The following is an 18,823-nucleotide window of genomic DNA, read 5'->3' as shown; positions in this document are numbered from 1 at the left end:
CCTCCATTGGCTGCTGACCATGAGGACTGTTGGTCGGCCCGCGCACAAATCCTTGCGGTTCACCAGTGGCAACCACTGTCAGCACGCTGGTGGTGCCAAATAGTGGCAGAGTGCGGCTTGTGGACTGGGAGGGGCTGAGTGATCATTGGGCAAATTAAGTGTAGGGTTTCAAGGTACCTCAGACAAGGAAGGAGTGATGCGTAGCAATCCTAAACATAACAATCCAGGTTGACCTTGATAGAATCATGTTCGTATGAAGAAAGCTTTTGTCCCTGATATACCGCTATTTAACCAGTGAATAACCTGAAAAGAAATTTTAAGAAACCACGGCATTAACAAAATGTTATGGGACAACGTGAGCCTCCATAGAAAAGAATTGCTCGGTTTAAAACAAATGTTGAATGTTTTCAAGAGTTGGCACAAAATTGGTTGAGAAATTATTTGCAAGTTACAAAACAAACCTTGAACAGTGTCAGGATTTCAACACAGCATTAAGTAGTTTCTAGAGGTGGCACAAAAATGTGTTGGAAACAAATTGACCAGTTATACACAATTTGGGATTTGTTTCAAGACATGGCACATAGTTTGTTTGGAAAAGCGTTGGACACTGCAACAAAAACTTGGATTGGTTTCAAGAGATGTAACATCGACTTGAAATGATTTTAAGAGATGAAACAAAATTGGATTGGGGTTTGGAATGGTTTTAAAGGCAGTGTTAACACAAAACCTTACTTGGTAACGAGTAATAGAGAGCTGTTGATGGTACAAACATTGGGAGAAACGACTCCCTCTGAAGTTTCATAGTTTTCGAGAAAGAAGTAATTTTCCACAAATTTGATTTCGAGCCCTCGTAATTAGATTTTGAGGTCTCAAAATTAAGCATCTGAAAGCACACAACTTCAAGTGAAAAGGTTGTTTTTTCTATAATCTCGCAACTTCAATGACCAACTGAGCTCAAATTTTCACCTGTTATTTTATGCATGTTGAGATACACCAAGTGAGAAGACTGGTCTTACAATTACCAATAGTGTCCAGTGTCTTTAAGAGATTGCCGAAAAATTGTTTGGGAAAGATTTGTACATTACAAGATAAACTTGGAGTGTTATATGAGATGTTACAACATTGTTTAGAAACTGACTTTAGCAATAAAACATAAACTTGGAACAGCTTTGAGAGAAGACACAAAACATTTTGGGGGACAAAATTTGGACACTACAACAAAAACCTGGTCCACCATCGACTGCTGACAGAGGGCTCAAGACGAGCCAACGGCAAACCATCAGAGGGCTGCCGCTAGCCGACCACTGGCGAGAACTTTTGCTTGCTCAATGGTGGTCCACCGTCTATGATGGGCCTATGATGAGCCAACAGGGACCATCAAAGGGCTACCACTAGCGAACCGCCGGCACAACTGTTCCCTCGGTCGCTGGCGGTCCACCTTCAGCAGCCCACTGAGGTCCGACAACGGTCAGCTATATATTGGTCCATCATTAGTCCTCTGTCTGCTGCCAACAAAGGAGGATCATTGGTCTGAGGGAGGACATTTGTTTGTGGTCCACAAGTGCCAATGAGGGGCCAATGAGGGGCAGATTGCTTGTGGACTGGGTGGGGCTGGGTGGCAAAGGGGAAGGTAAAATGTAGGGTTTCAACATACCTCATGCAAGGAAGGAGTGAAGCATAGCAGTCCAAAACATAACAATCCAGGTTGACCTTGATAGAATCATCTTCAGTTGAATAAAGCTTTTGTCCGTGTTAGATGCTCTTCATTCACTCCATCATCTGCAAACAAAATAAGATACACTGTAAACACGTCATGCAAACGGTACTGCGTGAACATGGAATGTTTTCAAGACATGGCACACTCTTTAGTTTGAAATTATTTGTACTGTAAAACAACAGTGGTCCACTGTCGACTGACTGTCGACTGTCGAGAGAGCCCATGATTGGCAAAAAGCGAACTGTGAGAGGGCTGCCACTAGCGGACCATGGGCACAAACTTTTGCCTGCTCAATGGTGGTCCACCGTCGACTGCTGACAGAAAGCTCATGATGGTCCAACAGCAAACTGTGAGAGGGCCGCACTAACGGACCACCGGCACAAACTTTTGCCTGCTCATGTTGTTCTACCAGCAACTGTCGACAGAGGGCTCATGATTGGTAATCAGCAAACTGTGAAACAGTTGTACAACATTGGCAAAATTTGAGCTTCCAGAAAAAACCCAAAGACCGCACTACAACTACATGATTTCACGAAAATTAAAGAGACGGAAGAACATTGGCCTGTGAGCCAACTGAGAGTAGAAAACAAAAAATATTGGTTTAATAGATGTTAAATTTGCAGCGGGGATAAAGAATATTAATTGTTGATTTTTACCCATACAACGATGTGTTTTAGCACTGTATACTCAGTACTTTCCCTTCACAGGCATGTTTACTCGGGTGGGATTCAAACCCACGACCTTTGCAACTCTAGAGCAGTGTCTTACCAACTAGACTACCGAGGTTGCCCGGTAGCTAGAGGCAGTTTGAATCCTTTGTTTTGGCAGCAGGTTCCCCAATGGTATAATAGATGTTAAATCTAGGTTTTTACCCTTACACTGATGTGTGTTAGTACTGTATGCTCAGTACTTTCCAGAGTCCTGTGAAAAAATATCACAGGCATATTTACTTGGGTGGGATCGAACCCACGGCTAAAACCAAATTATTGATTGGAATGGTTTTGAGAGTTGGAAAAATATTTGTTCAAAACCTATTGGAAAAATTTAAATAGTTTTTAGAGATGGCATAAAATTGGTTGAGATATTCTGCGCTATTAGTATGTCATTTTGAAATGGTTTGTAGAGGTGGAACAAAAGCTCTGGGAAAGTTGTTCGCAGTACTTTTTGAACAGCTTCCAGAGATGAACCCACATTTTTGGGACTTATTTGGACACTATATAAGATTTGAGGCATTGCATGGTGAGGTATCAATATATATTTGGTTTGCGGTAACACCATAAGTGTATCTAACTTGCCAGGTAGAGTTTGTTCTTAGAGAACTGTCTTTCTTGATTCTACTACCATGGAGTAGATTGTTCGGGTGTTCGGGAGACTTCTCAGTTCTGAAAAGAACTGTCCTGCTTTTTAACCATTACCCGGGCGGATGGTATAGAAAATAGGCTGGGACTACTACTTGAGCTTATAATCACAATTAACTGTACTACCGCGGAGTCAGTTCTTAAATTGGTCTCAACGTTTCAACTAGCTTGCTGTAGTCATCGTCAGGATGACGATGACTATTACAAGCACAAATTACTATTACACACATCTGGATTGAATTTAAGGATGGCACAATATTGGTTTCAAAATTATTTGTAAAGTATAATTGTAAATTTGAATATAGACCTGGACAAGTATCAAGAGGTGGGATGTAATTTTTAAGAAACGGATTGAAGAGCCAACAAAATTGAATTGTTTTGAAAGATGGCACATACATTGTACACAACTTGTTTGGAAAGATTTTAGACAACACAACTTCAACTTGAGGTGGCACAAACTATGATTGGTTTTGAAAGACGGCACATAATTTGTTCGAACACTGCATCAAAAAAAACTTTAATGATTTTGAGAGATGGCTTAACATTGGTTTAAGGAATGGCTTAACTTGTGAGAGTTGACACAGAACAGCATAAACTTGCAATGGTTTCAAGAAAGGATTGTCACTAAAACATCAATTATTTTGAATTCTTTAGAGATTGACTTAAAATGAATTTGAAAAATTAATTTGTACAGTACACCATTAACTTACAAAGTCTCAAGAGATGGTACAACATTGGTTTGGAAATGAGTTTGGCATTATACAACATCAAGTTTTGGTTCAGAAAAAAATTGAACAGTACAACATAAACTTGCAATGGTTTCAAGAGATGGTGCAAAACTGGTTTAGGAAAGATTTGCACAGGAAGTATAACATGAAGTTGGATCAGTTTTAAGGAATGGCACATGATTCATTTGTTTTGAAATTATTTTTACAGCAGGCCCCGAACTTCAATCTTGAAGGGGCACAGCAATTTCCCACAGGTAAGGGACTCCTCTATGAGGAAAATGTACGTTTGTATTGGAACTTTGCAAAGGGCACCACAACAAAAGCACAGGGCACCACTGCAATTGATGTGGGTGCTGTTGGTAAACTCAAAGCTTGGAATAGTAAACAACAACGTGGAATTGTTTTGATAGATGGCACATCATTTGTTTGGAATTGACTTTGGTACTAACGTCCATCGTAGTCAGTTTTTTTTTTCTTTTACCGATTTATTGAAAACTCAATGACCAGTAAGTATACTCGATTATAACAACAAACTGCCTTGTGTAAGATTGAGCCTACATGTAGAAACACTGCATACCAAAGACCGAACTTGATCCTTCGCGTTATCCTTTGCATTTGTTGCTTTTCCAAACAATACCAAAATGTCAATACCAAAGTTTCAGTGCCAGGAAAACACATTATTATGTATATGAGGCAATCACAAAACAAAAGCACTTGATCCTTTCCAGGTATCAATTTTCCCTGATGAACATGTAACTTGATACGCTCATACACGTAGGTGACAGGGATATCGATACAGCCTGATGCCAACGATAGCGAGGCTGTTATACAATCAACTGATGAACCTAATATTATTGATACTTAACTTTGACTCTAGCCTTGCTCAAGGCAGTCGCATTATTCGCTCCGAAAAGACGCAGCTGTAAACCCACCCGCCGTATACCCTGTGCATGGTGTGTGCGATCACACCGAATGACCAACCCGTATACACACTGTCACATCGCACGAATACTGTTCACACAAGTCATCGCACTCGTACACCACTAACCGCATGCGGAGGCCGTCAGGCCGACAGCCTTGTCGGGTCTGTATCTTCCCGTTTTAATGTGTTGTATTGAAAAAATTCCAATAGTGGACGAAATTGGGGGGCTCTAGGATATGCTAGTATGCAGCTCATGAATATGTATATCGTTCGTCAGACCTATCAGACAACACAGGATGTGAGGCAAATGAATTATTCATTTTGACGTCCAATCACGCACTTCCCTTATCACGACCCTATCATGCGTCCGTGGTGGTGGTGTGTGAGGTAAACATGTCTCGTCTTTCGCGGGCATTATAGTAATGAGCTGACCGTGGGAACTCTTCGCTTATTATAGTAATGAGGTCAGTGGCTTCAACACAGATCCTACAAGGCTGTCGGCCTGACGGCCTCCGCATGCGGATAGTGTACGGGGGCATCGTGTTGTGCGATGTTACGCACAGTGAATACGGGTGGGTTTTACGCACAGTGAATACGGGTGGGTTTTTATACAGCGGCGGTCTTTTTTCGGAGTGAATAATTCGACTGCCTTGAGCAAGGCTACTTTGACTCATAAATACCAAGAACAGTTTATCCTTTCTAATGGGTCGAGAGGGCATCGACATGGGCGTGATATGCGTGCTTGCACCTGCGCTTATAAGACAGTTTCTTCATTCCTATTGGTCGACAGCAATGGCTGCCCAACGTTGTGCAACATCACGCGATATGAGGGCCTTTCCATTTCATAGCTGGAGGGGTGTTGTGTTGAAAGAAAACATTGAACAATTTTTGCATTTATTTTACCTTTTGACCAAAAAGTGTTGATGTTTTTTGACCGAAAAGGTATTTATGAATGGGAATCAAAGTGTGTCTCGCTAAAATTATCAAGTCCAGGCCTCGGCGCTGGTTTAAACCACTAGTTGAAAACCTCTTCACCATGCACATTGATTTCCTTAAAAAAACACTAAGAACAGATTGAAATAAGACTAAAACAAGTTCGCACAGGCGCGGTGACAAACTTTAATGAGGTATACAACGTTATCATGTCATTTACATGAACCAATTACCAATAAGCTTAGAAAGTACTGAATTATGCATTGTAGAGCATTCTGTGTTGTGTGTGTGTGTGGTGGATGGCATGACCTTGCATCACCATGAAAACTTGCACGCTGTACAGCAACTACAATCAAATCATAACGCAGTCTTCATACTGGTATTTGACTATTACATACGTACATACAGTTAAGTATGTAAACTTTGTGTGAATATTCATTAGGGTCCATATCAATCAACTGTGCAGTTACTATTGATGAACAGCGTTAATGAACGACAAGTAGACCGCCCACTGGAGAAGCGATGTGGGTGGAGTTAATCGGCCATCGTGAAACATGATAATGTCATTTCATACAGCTCTCGCAGCGCTGATGTGCAAAAGTTGTCGGTTTGAATTTGATTGGTACGTGTGTAAAATTGTTGAAAAACAACCTTTTTGGGTTTGTACAGCAAGAAGTACTTGAAAAGAATATTTTTTTGAAACAGTCACTTATGCTCAATAGTGGTTTCTTTTGGGACTTTGGGTTTCATACAAAGTAAGGTATGTACGCTTTGGCAATAAATTTCTGTTCTGCAGGTATTACAGCTTGTTTTTCAACGCACATGATTTGTATGTGAGATGTCCGTGTACTTGTTGTAATGGAAGTGAAAACAAAATTGTCAAGTTTAATTTGATTCTAAAAGAATTGAAATATAGGTTTGCAGATCTGCTTACATTTAAGGTGTTTTAAAGACTTGCACAGTACAACAGAATTCGGAAAGGCTTCGGGAGGTGACACAAATATTTGTTGGAAGTTATTTGGACACTATAACATAAGCCTGAATTGATTTCGAGAGATGGCACGATATTGGTTTGAAAAAGAGTTTTAACAGTTTAACAGAAAACATGGAATGGTTTCAAGATGACACAAAATTTGGTAAAAAATAATTTGTTAAGTATTATTTAAACTGGTAGCAGTTTGGAATGACACATGAATTGTTCGAAAAAGATTTGGACCCTGCAACAAAAACCTTGAATGATTTTGAGAGATGGGGCAGTATATGTAGGTTTGGACAAGATTCTAGCAGAACCGCCTCAACTTTGAAAGGTTTTGAGAGATGAAATATATGCCTACTAGTTGGTTAAGAAGAGGTGTCAACAGTACAACATAAAGTTTGAGTTGTTTTGAGAGATATCCCAAAATTCTTTCAGAATTTATTTTTAACATTACAACTGCAATGGTTTTCACAATGAGTTGATAATGGAAAAAATAGTTTCAGATTTGTTTGTACAGCACAACACACAATTTGATTGGTTCAAAAAGATGACGCAAAATTGGTTAGGAAATTGGTTTGTAGAGTAAACATCAAATTGGAATAGTTTAGCCATTTTTTTTAAATTTTGTGAGCAAGTCGCCAGACACACAAGGCCTGAAGGCCACTTCAAGGTGTGGGCTACAGTTATTTTTTTCCAGAGGCCGTTGCCACCTACTCCTAGGGCTGAAACAGGGTTACCCCTTTTACAGTCCATTTGGATGTAGGCTTGGGTATCATCAGTCCGAAGCCCGGCCGGTAGAGCAGAGAGCACTACCTCCCCAATTTTAGGTAGCAAGTGTTACGACCGCGATTCGAACCAACACTCAACACCACTGCTTAAGTCCGGTGCTGACTGCTCTTAACAATGGTTGCCAGAATTTGGTGAAAAATAGTTGCATTGGTTTCTAGAGATTGCACGAAATTGGTTTTGGAATAGATTTGTACAGTAAAACTTCTAACTTGGATGGTTTTCCAGAGATGGGATGAAATTGATTTGGAAATAATGATTACTATTACAGCATCAACTTGAATTGGTTCGATTGATGAAGCTTGGCGTAACTAATGGGGGCATGTGGGATGTCAGTGCCCCCCGGATGCCTCACCAGGTTGAAATTTGATAATTTCAGACTATAATAATTACTAGACTATAAAATGTTAGGTCTTAAAAACTTTTACGAGGTGCTTGTGGCGTACAACTCATGTTTCAAACTATTTTTCTATTCACACATATTTTAAGTAACTTTGCAATTTACAGGGGTTTTTTTTTGCGAACATCTTCGGAGTACGGTAAATGATATTTGCAATCGTATAAGGACTCATTGCTCGCGCGCACCCCATTACATGTATGCAAAAGTCTGTCACGTTGTTCGGTAGAGTAGTGTCACACTCTTAAACTGTGAGAGCGCAAGCATGAATCTAAAATATTTGCTTCATTGCAGAAATAACTTTGTTCTTCAGCGTATCATAATGCTATTAAAAAAGTTATCATTATGTAAAAATCGAAATCAAAATTCAAACCGCTTAGTTTCGTAGATTGCTCTGAGATGACTTATGTACATGTACTAAGGAACATCGGTGTTCTGAAAGTGCTTGTACAGTCTCAGCATTATTGGAGAAAAACAAATTTCAAAGCACTCAAATTCCTCTGTGATTGATTCTGTATTCAAGACACTACATACTATTTGCAATTGTCTAAGAGTAGTCTTCACAATTGGTGTATCTCAACATGAATAAAATAACGAACCTGTGAAAATTTGAGCTCAATTGGTCATCGAAGTTGCGAGATAATAGTGAAAGAAAAAAACACCCTTGTCACACGAAGTTGTGTGCCTTCAGATGCTTGATTTTGAGAACTCAAATTATAAATCTGAGGTATCCAATCAAAATTCGTGGAAAATTACTTCTTTCCCGAAAACTACTTCTTTCTCGCAAACTACGTCACTTCAGAGGGAGCCAAATTTTTGAATCCCATAAATGGCCGATCGTGTAGTTCGCAAAGTTAAAGGAAAACCACGCAATTTCAGGGACAATTTGAGTGGATCATTATATTCTACTTTTAAAATATCTTTCTAATCGTATACAAACGGTTACAAAAAGCGCTTTTCAAAGACCAACTCGGCCGATCCAAGGCAACGTGTTCCTCTAAGCTGCTTGTGAAATGTTTGCATAAGCAAAGATGAACAAATTTCACTGAAGTGTATTTTTATTCTGTACTAAAAATAAATTTGGGCCTTCTAAAGCTGAAGACTGTACCGCTGCGAAGTATAAACTAGGAATACCTTCAAGGGAGGGCACAAAATTTGTATGAAAATTATTTGTACAGTACAACAAAAACATGGATTGGTTGCGAGAGATGACACGCAAGTGGCTCAGAACAGACTTGAACGGTACAACATAAACTGGGAATGTTTCCAAAAGATGCAGAAAAATTTGTTGGGAAATTATTTGTAATTGGGAATATTTTCTAGAGACGGGAGAATAATTTATGGGAAAAGATTTGAACAGTAGGGCTTACAATAACAAATTTAAAATGGTTTCTCGAGATGGTACAACATTTCTTCACAAAAAAATCAAATGTTTTCCCGGGATTGCCAAAAACTGGTAAGCGATTAAACACAAAGTTGGAACGGCTTTGAGAGATGGTTAAAAGAACCGATGCCTTGGATCGGTCGAGTTGGTTTTTACAAAGCGTTTGTAACCGTTTGTTATAAAATGCATATGGGTAGAAAGATGTTGTAAAAGTAGAATACAACGATCCACACAAACATGCCCTGAAAATGCACGGTTTTACTTTACCTCGTCGACTAACACGGCCGGCCCTTTATGGGAGTCAAATTTTTGACTCCCATAAACGGCAGACCGCGTTACAGTTCAAAGAGTAAAAGGAAATCCACATGATTTTGAGTCAAACTTGTGTGGATCATTATGTTTTGCTTTTAAAACATCTTTCTACCAATATGAGTTTTATAAAAAACAGTTACAAATTTTTTTTTTTATAAACCAACTCGTCCGATCCCAGGCAACATGTTCCTTTAAACATTGGTTTGAAATTAATTTTAAAGTACACCATGAACCTGGATTGATTTCAAGAGACTGCAAAATATTGTAACTAAAATCAATTTTGCCATTAAAAAAAAAATCAGCTTGGGCTTGATGTAGGCTTGGCTAAATTAAGTAGAAAAACTGTAATGCGACTGACCTTAATGCCACTAACCATGGTTTTGCCATGTACATACACCTAAAAGTTCAATCTGCTGACCATAGTATGTTGGAGACTCATGTATAAGAGTTGTGTGTTAGTATAAGAGTTGTGTGTTACATGCAGCAAACTTTCGCAAGTTTTTAGTTTGAGGAAACTCATGAATTGTGATTTGAGTGTATTTTTCCCATGTCCTTTTTTTGTAATGCAACTGACTGCTTTTTACAACATTTTAACACCAAGAGCACAAAGCCCACAACATTTCATATATAATCACTTCAAAGCCTCAGGTGTCAAGTACAAATCAGTCTATAAACTTAGTGGAAAGAATATCTCACATAAAACTACTAGCACTAAAATCAAGAAATGACACAGAAAAGTGTAATGTGACAGACCAAAGAGTTGGCCCTCTGCATCTGATTGCAGAAATGATAGCAGGTGAAAGTTTACCAACTAGCTTGGTGGAAGCTGAGGGATTCCGGAAGTTGCTGGAATATTTGGAACCAGGTTATACCGCACCATGCCGCAAATCAATGACAGCACAGCTCAAAATGATGTTCGAGCACAAAAAAGAGAGCCTCGGAATAAAGTTAGAGGATGTTGAAAGTGTTGCCCTCACAGCTGACTGCCGGATAGAGAGGGATACATGACTGTGACAGCTCATTATGTTCAAGAATGTCAACACCGTCTTGGACATGCCCCCAAGTGCCAAACTCAACACCGATGACACCGGCGACAAAGGGCCACAGTGACAAACAGCACCAGCTGTTGCAGAACAGTGACAAATAGACAAAAAAATCAGTGCCGTTGTCAATGACAATGCATCAAATACAAAGGATGTCGAAAACCTGGCCCCAGATGTCCCAGATGTTGGGTGCGCGCCGCACACTTAGCAATTAGCTGTCAATGCAGCACTTGAGTGCAACAGAAGCATCAAAACAGTCATCGGTGGGGCAAATCGCCTCGTCGGGCATTTCAAACACAGCACGTTGTCAACAAAGGCTTTAGAAGCAAGACAACAACAAATGGACAGTCCCAAACATCAAAAAAGTCATCGGTGGGGCAAGTTGCCTCGTTGGGCATTTCAAACACAGCACGGTGTCAACAAAGACTTTAGAAGCAAGACAACAACAAATGGACAGTCCTAAGCATCAAAACAGTCATCTGTGAGGCAAAATCGCCGTGTTGGGCATTTCGAAGATGTCAACAGAGACGTTAGAAGTAAGAAAAAATCATATGGACAGTCCCAAACATCTAAACAACCATTGGTGGGGCAAATCGCCTCGTTGGGCATTTCAAACACAGCAGGTTGTCAACAAAGACTTTAGAAGCAAAACAACATCAAATGGACAGTCCCAAGCATCAAAACAGTCATCTGTGGGGCAAATCGCCACGTTGGGCATTTAAAACACAGCATGGTGTCAACAAAGGCTTCAGAAGCAAAACAACAACAAATGGACAGTCCCAAACATTAAAACAGTCATCGGTGGGGCAAGTCGCCTCGTTGGGCATGCATTGGCAGCACGGTGTCAACAAAAGTTTTTGAAGCAAAACAACAACAAATGGACAGTCCCAAGCATCAAAACAGTCATTGGTGGGGCAAATCGCCTCGTTGGGCATTTAAAACACAGCATGGTGTCAACAAAGGCTTCAGAAGCAAAACAACATCTAATGGACAGTCGCAAACATTAAAACAGTCATCGGTGGGGCAAATCGCCTCATTTGGCATGCAAACACAGCACGGTGTCAACAAAGGCTTTAGAAGCAAGACAACAACAAATGGACTTTCCCAAACATCAAAACAGTCATCGGTGGGGCAAGTTGCCTCGTTGGGCATTTCAAACACAGCACAGCGTCAACAAAGACTTTAGAAGCAAGACAACAACAAATGGACAGTCCTAAGCATCAAAACAGTCATCGGTGGGGCAAATCGCCTCGTTGGGCATTTCAAACACAGCATGGTTTCAAACAAAGGCCTAAGAAGCAAGACAACAACAAATGGACAGTCCCAAACATCAAAACAATCATCGGTGGGGCAAAATGGCCTAGTTGGGCATTTCAAGATGTCAACAAAGGCTTTAGAAGCAAGACAACAACAATTGGACAGTCCCAAGCATTAAAACAGTCATCGATGGGGCAAAATCGCCGTGTTGGGCATTTCGAAGATGTCAACAAAGACTTTAGAAGCAAAACAACAACAAATGGACAGTCCCCAGCATCAAAACAGTCATTGGTGGGGCAAATCGCCTCGTTGGGCATGTCAAACACAGCACGGTGTCAACAAAGGCTTTAGAAGCAAGACAACAACAAACAAACACGCACAAGCATCACAACAGTCATCGGTGGGGCAAATAACCTTGTTGGGCATTTAAAACACAGCACGGTGTCAACAAAGGCTTTAGAAGCAAGACCAAAAAAAATGGACAGTCCCAAACATCAAAACAGTCATCGGTGGGGCAAATCGCCTCGTTGGGCATTTAAAACACAGCACGGTGTCAACAAAGGCTTTTGAAGAAAAACAACAACAGTTGGACAGTCCCAAGCATTATAACAGTCATCGGTGGGGCAAAATCGCCTTGTTGGACGTTTCAAGATGTCAACAAAGACTTTAGAAGCAAAACAACATCAAATGGACAGTCCCAAACATCACAATAGTCATCGCTGGGGCAAATCGCCTCGTTGGGCATTTCAAACACAGCATGGTGTCAACAAAGGCTTCAGAAGCAAAACAACAACAAATGGACAGTCCCAAACATTAAAACAGTCATCGGTGGGGCAAGTCGCCTCGTTGGGCATTTCAAACACAGCATGGTGTCAACAAAGACTTTAGAAGCAAGGCAACAACAAATAGCCAGTCCTAAGCATCAAAACAGTCATCGGTGGGGCATACCGCCTCGTTTGGCATTTCAAACACAGTCAACAAGGGCTTTTGAAGCAAGACAACAACAAATGGACAGTCCCAAACATCAAAACAATCATCGGTGGGGCAAATCACCTCATTAGGCATGTCAAACACAGCATGGTGTCAACAAAGGTTTTCGAACTAAGACAACAACAAACGAAAAGTCCCAAGCATCAAAACGGTCATCGGTGGTGCAAAATCGCCTCGTTTGGCATTTCAAGATGTCAACAAAGGCTTTAGAAGCAAGACAACAACAAATGCACAGTCCCCAGCATTAAAACAGTCATCGGTGGGGCAAATCGCCTCATTTGGCATGCAAACACAGCACGGTGTCAACAAAGGCTTTGAAGCAAGACAACAACAAATGGACAGTCCCAAGCATCACAACAGTCATCGGTGGGGCAAATCGCCTCATTGGGCATTTCAAGATGTCAACAAAGGCTTAGAAGCAAGGCAACAACAATTGGACAGTACCAAACACCGCCTTATTCAGCTTGTAAAACAAGATGGAACTTCATTTTCGAAATGGTGGAACGCTTGATCGAGGTGAGATGGCCAATTTGGACAGACATTGGACCTGAAACCCGACCGGTGGAAGCTGATGGAGGAGCTTATAATAATAATACTAATAACAATAATAATATTAATAATACCATTTATATAGAGCCTTTTCCTAAGGTTACCAAGCGCTTAGAGAATGACAGGAATAAAACAACAAAGGGAATGCAATCAAAAACCAAGAGGAAAACCACGACTAGGCAAAGCCTGCGACATTGAGCCAAGAAAGTCCCGCGAAAAGCTGGTCTCTCTTTGACTAGAATTGCAGGCCAAGCAAGGCGAGAATTACTGATTGAAAATGTAGTTTCTTTCCTAAAACCTTTTCAGGTTCTAGTTGAAATAAAATTAAATATAAAAAGCACAAAATAAAGGCGCATGTTTTTTATGTTTTCTGCGTTTTATTCATTGTTTTTTAGTAATTTTCTTTTTCCGTCCGTATTTCCAAACCGGTTGCAGCGACTGTACTGTCCAGTGAAAAGAACACCAGCGTTTCAACAGTCCATCAAATTGTGAGAAGTCTTGGTAACAACCACATGGCAGTCCAAGACTACCACTCCCCGGCTTTAGCTCAATTAAAGCAAAGAACTGAAGCTGATCTCTTACAAAGATTCTGCCCTGAGACATCTCTCACAAGCCCACCCATGCTTGTGTCTGCCCTCGACCCACCCTCCAGAAGTTTGAAATTAGTGGATGGTAATGATCGAGATGTGACCTTCAATGCCATCAAGAAAGAAATGGCACCAAACTTATTCCCGGCATAGAACCACCAGCGAAAAAACTAAGACCAGCGTCTGTCATGGACTTTCTGATTGGAAACACCATGGAGAGCCAAGACATGGATGTATAGGGCCTAGATGAGGTCAGCAAGGTGGAGTTTGATGCGTACTTGAGTGCACCCGAGGTAGACAACGAAACTTGTCCACTAGGTGTGGTGGAAAGAAAACGTACAGTATCTTGCTACCCTGCACTGTCCAAACTAGCACAGCAATACCTGGACCTTTAGAAAGGGTATCTTCAACTACTGGGAATATTGTAAATCACAAAAATGTTTTTTTTTTCTTACTGACAACACGAACATGCTGATATTTTTTTGCCAGAACAAGTAGACACTATAGACAAGTAGACTTTCAGTAGACCAGCAGTGAAAACCTGTTCTTAATTTGACGAGTTGACTCAATGATCGGTAATGCGTAGCTTTTATTTCATTAAAGCAAATTGACCTACCGCCAGGGCAGACAAACGGTTAAATGGTTAACTGTTTGGAAGAGTTTTGTTTTAAACGGATAGCAAATTAACCGATCTACTAGCATTTTTTAAAAAGGCACATTGAAACAGTGGTTACAGTAAAAATTTTGACAGGCGCATTTGGCAGGTTGATAATTTTGGGAGAACATTAAGTAGTATAACTAAAATGGGTTGATGTTATTACAAAGTAAAACATTGGCTTAATTTTGAGACATTAAGGCGTACTTAAAGTACATGACTCGAGTCAATGCTGTATCCGGGGGCGGTACCGAGTCAATGATATTGGATGAAACGTTTGACTTACCTCTTCCAGTAGGATTGGCTAGAAGCTTGTGTTCTGCAAAGCCCGTATGATGTTCCCTGAACAGCCATCAGCCAGGGGGCACTAGAGAGCCATTCATCATGGGGCTTGGTGATCACTGATCCATAGAGCTATCAATTAAGCAGGGTGTGTTGGATCCAGCCAAGTGTCTCAAGGGTTTCAGTCAATCTTTTGCATGTCTAAGATCTGTTAACTGTTTCAGATCTGTTTCTCAAACTGCGTTTCCACGTCTTCAAATCTACACCCTCCTGCATGTCCAAGATCCATCAACTGTTCCATTGTTTCTTCAAGGTGTCTCCACATCTTCATTATCTATAATATAAAAAAACAAAGGTTCAAATTAGATTTCAGTTAACAAAACCAACATAACGGAAATTTGACAGGCATGATACTTCACAGAGGCACCAAAGGCGATTGCCCCCTGGTCAGTGCCTTTGTGCACTTGAAATGCTCCAGTATAAATTTATAATCTTTTCTTTTCCTACTATTATTATTTAGTACCAATAATAAAGAACACTTAGTAGAGCGCCGGTATCCGCCTAAACAAAGTATCATAGCTGTATTAATGTTTATCTTTATTTTGTATGATACTTGTAATAATGTTTGTGAAATGGAAAAAAATATTGTTGAATTGAATTGAATTTTCTCATAGGGTGCCCTTTACAAAGGAGAAAATACCTTGGTGCCCTTGCCCTTTCAAAAACGAAGCACACAGGCCTGATTTGAAGTTAGATATTTTGCTAAATTTGAAGAAAGTCCATTGTCCTTTATTTATCTTTTTAGGCACTACCCTATTGCCTTGTGGTGTTTTATGTTTGTTTATTTCCTATAAATAATTTTTACACTTTACTGTTTTTTTTAATGTTGAAATTTTTCCATCCATCCGAAGCATCTGAAAGCAAACAACGTCAGGTGACAAGGGTGTTTTTTCTACTATAATTATTCTCTCCCAACTTCGACGACCAATCGAGTTTAAATTTTCACAGGTTTGTTATTTTTTGCATATGTGTCGAGATACACCAAGTGACAAGACTGGTCTATGACGATTACCGAAGGTATCCATTGTCTTTTTTTTATGCATTTTGATTCTTTCAGGATAAACAATAATGCTTCATTCAGGCTAGTTTACACTTGACCTGACAAGTCTGGCAGTCATGCAATTCTCAATAGAATAAAGCGCCACTTTGTAATATCTTGAAAAGGAAGAAATGATTTTTCAAACCATGAGGTAGAGCCTGGTAAATAAGTGTATCAGAGTTTGTACTGACCCATTACATAAATGAAACAAACCTTCATGTTTAAAATAGAAAAAATACAAGTTAAACTGTATCTTTCTCACGATTACTCTGGACTTGTGAAAACAATAGACTGATTGAACTACCAACAGCCAATACCAACATGCGTTAAAAATACGTGATTATTGTTGCATTCGTTTGTTCAATCGAGGCTTTTCTTTCTCAAAATCACTAAAGAATATTCTGGCGTTTGTACCACAAGACCTTACCGGTGGCTGAAGGATGCCAACCAGTAATGGGTACCCCAGTGCCACCATCTAGGAAACTCTACAATGCGTTTGTGCACGAAAAATGTGGTTTTACATTGCCCTCACTGTAATAATTTTGCTGCCAATATTTTCAATAAAGAGCTCCTGAAGAAGCTGCAAATTCCTTTATTTTTAAGCTACAAAAACGTCAAAAAAAAGGAACGGAAACTAAATAAGCTCAACAATTCAGCAACTTTGCAAAGGGCACCCTCAATATTTATGTTTAACACAAAGTAAAAATGCACTCAAGTCCTGGAATTGCTTGCACAAGTTCACAACTTGTAAGAGTCAAATATGGAACAGTTTAGTAAGTTGCTCAATTAATCAAAGCGCTGTTTTTATCACTCACTGGGAGCATTAACACTGTGTGTGATGGTGTGCGCGCGAGTTTTATACAATGTAATACGATGTTAAAATATCAGGCATGCACACAATGCGCTCCTGTGAAGTTACACCGTATTTGATTGGACTAAAGTTTTGATGTTTTCACTGTTTTCTCCTGTCCGATGAAAATATTCAACAAATCACAGCGAAGTTGATAAACAGTGTAGAAGAATAGTTATAGCAGAAAATGGTGGAAAGCCCATCATGCAACGGACAGGCTTGTAGTCTTTGAATTAGGTGAGAAACACTAAACGCTCAAGGGCGTTTCAGATAATTCAATAACATGACAATAAACGCTCTCTATTGGTGAAATTACGCGATAGCATACTAAACTATAGTTTCGACCATCTTGACAAAAGACCACACACAGCAGAACACGCACATTCTGTCAACAAAGCCGATTTCCGTAAGAAAAAAGTTTTAAATGTTCTACGAAAAACTGCTGACGGTGTGCTATAGCTGCAATGGCTTCATTCAACAAAAATTACGAATTTAGGATAACTGGATGAACAAAAAAAGATTCTTTGTGTGTGTAAGCTTCTTCCGTCCTGATTTTGTTTTATGGGGCTTGTTGTTTTTTTGCAAGCAATTGCGCGAATAAAGACTCAATACTATTGGTCACTTACGCAATTTTTGGGACGTGAAGATTTGAAGGTCATAAATAACAAGTTACGATATTTTAACAGTCGATTTTAAAGTTATTTGTTTTTAGTAAACAACACATATTTTTTCATTAACGATATTTTCCAAATTGCTTTACACGTAGATAATAATCTGACCTGTTTTTAAGCTATATGTTAATGTTATTATATAAAAAATTCAAGACAAGAAAAAGGCAGTTAAATTAATGAACTCCCTTGCGAATACAATAACTTGTAATAAAGTATGACCTTCAATGCAGAAAACTGAATATCCAGTTAAGTTGAGAATGCAATTCATAATAAAATAGCAAGTGTGGAAATCCAGATAATGTATGCATCAATAAAAAATTGAAAACAACAGTATTACGTTTAATGTCAAAATTCTTGCGGACCAGTTAAAAATCAAGCCAACTGTGGGTCCAACAAATAACTTTTGGGCAACCCCCTGTCAAAGTAAAGTAATTTAATAATAACATGACATATTTTATTGCTTGCTGAACCTTTTTATTAATATGAAGAAACAAACGTCATAACCCCCATCACAGTAAATAGGGTAACACATCCTACTAGCCACACGTGTAGTGACGTACTGACATAGAAATGGCTGTATGTGCACAAATTGAAAAACAACGCATCGGAACTAGTCCGAAGTTTTCTCGTTTCATATTTCAAGTAAAGTGAAGCCCTTTACTTGACAAAATACATCTGAAATGATTCCTCAACTTACCTTTTATCCCTGAGACAACAAACTGGACGTCACTTCGCTTGCTGAAGCCGGGAAATTCAAAACCAAAACGGCAAACGAAATCAGCGATTCCTCCATCCATGGCGGCCATGTTGTAAATTCTCGAAAAAAACAGCTACGTCACCAAACGTCACAATGAAGACCAACCTCGTTCCAATGGGGCACGGGGTCGATCTTATCGCGCCATTTTCCCCCATGCATGTCTTCCTCGCTCCTACCCCCCACCCCCAGCCCCGAGTTTCAGCGCCGTTTTTGCAATGTGTTTTGGGGGGTCGGGGTGGGGGGGGGTGGGGCTAAGGGTGGGGAGGTAGGCCCTGAGCCCCACAGACAAGTGCAGAGACGCTAAAGCTTGTCGCCCCCTATAAACAATACCATGGGCCCGCCCCTTGCAAGCAGCTTCAAGAGAAAAAGGGTATAGGGTCCAAAGTGTATAGCTCTTTCAGCAGAAATAATACTTTAAAATGTTCTGCTAAGCAACAAATAATAAGCGAGATGTCACAGATAGTAACATGTCAAATGGTGGCTAATTCTGTCACAAACACATTTGTGTTTGAACAGCTCATTAAAATTACTATGAAGTATTTATGTTTTAGCTGGAATTTAAGCTTTATG

At 39.9% G+C, this 18,823-nt stretch overlaps 1 long non-coding RNA gene across 1 annotated transcript; it reads right to left on the bottom strand.

The window, feature by feature from the left end:
- Positions 1-211: 211 nt before the first annotated feature.
- Positions 212-18,323, bottom strand: LOC139949945 (uncharacterized). The gene is made up of 4 exons (XR_011787599.1): positions 18,194-18,323; positions 14,881-15,210; positions 1,655-1,779; positions 212-303 (listed from the first exon to the last, which is right to left on the bottom strand). It is a non-coding gene; the product is annotated as an uncharacterized lncRNA (long non-coding RNA).
- Between the last annotated feature and the right edge of the window lie 500 nt (positions 18,324-18,823).

The sequence above is a fragment of the Asterias amurensis genome, chromosome 17 (genome assembly GCF_032118995.1).
Source record: "Asterias amurensis chromosome 17, ASM3211899v1".
In the NCBI taxonomy this organism is placed as follows: Eukaryota; Metazoa; Echinodermata; class Asteroidea; order Forcipulatida; family Asteriidae; genus Asterias; species Asterias amurensis.
The sequence above is the reverse complement of the archived record's forward strand: the minus strand, read 5'-3'. Positions and strand labels throughout refer to the sequence as shown.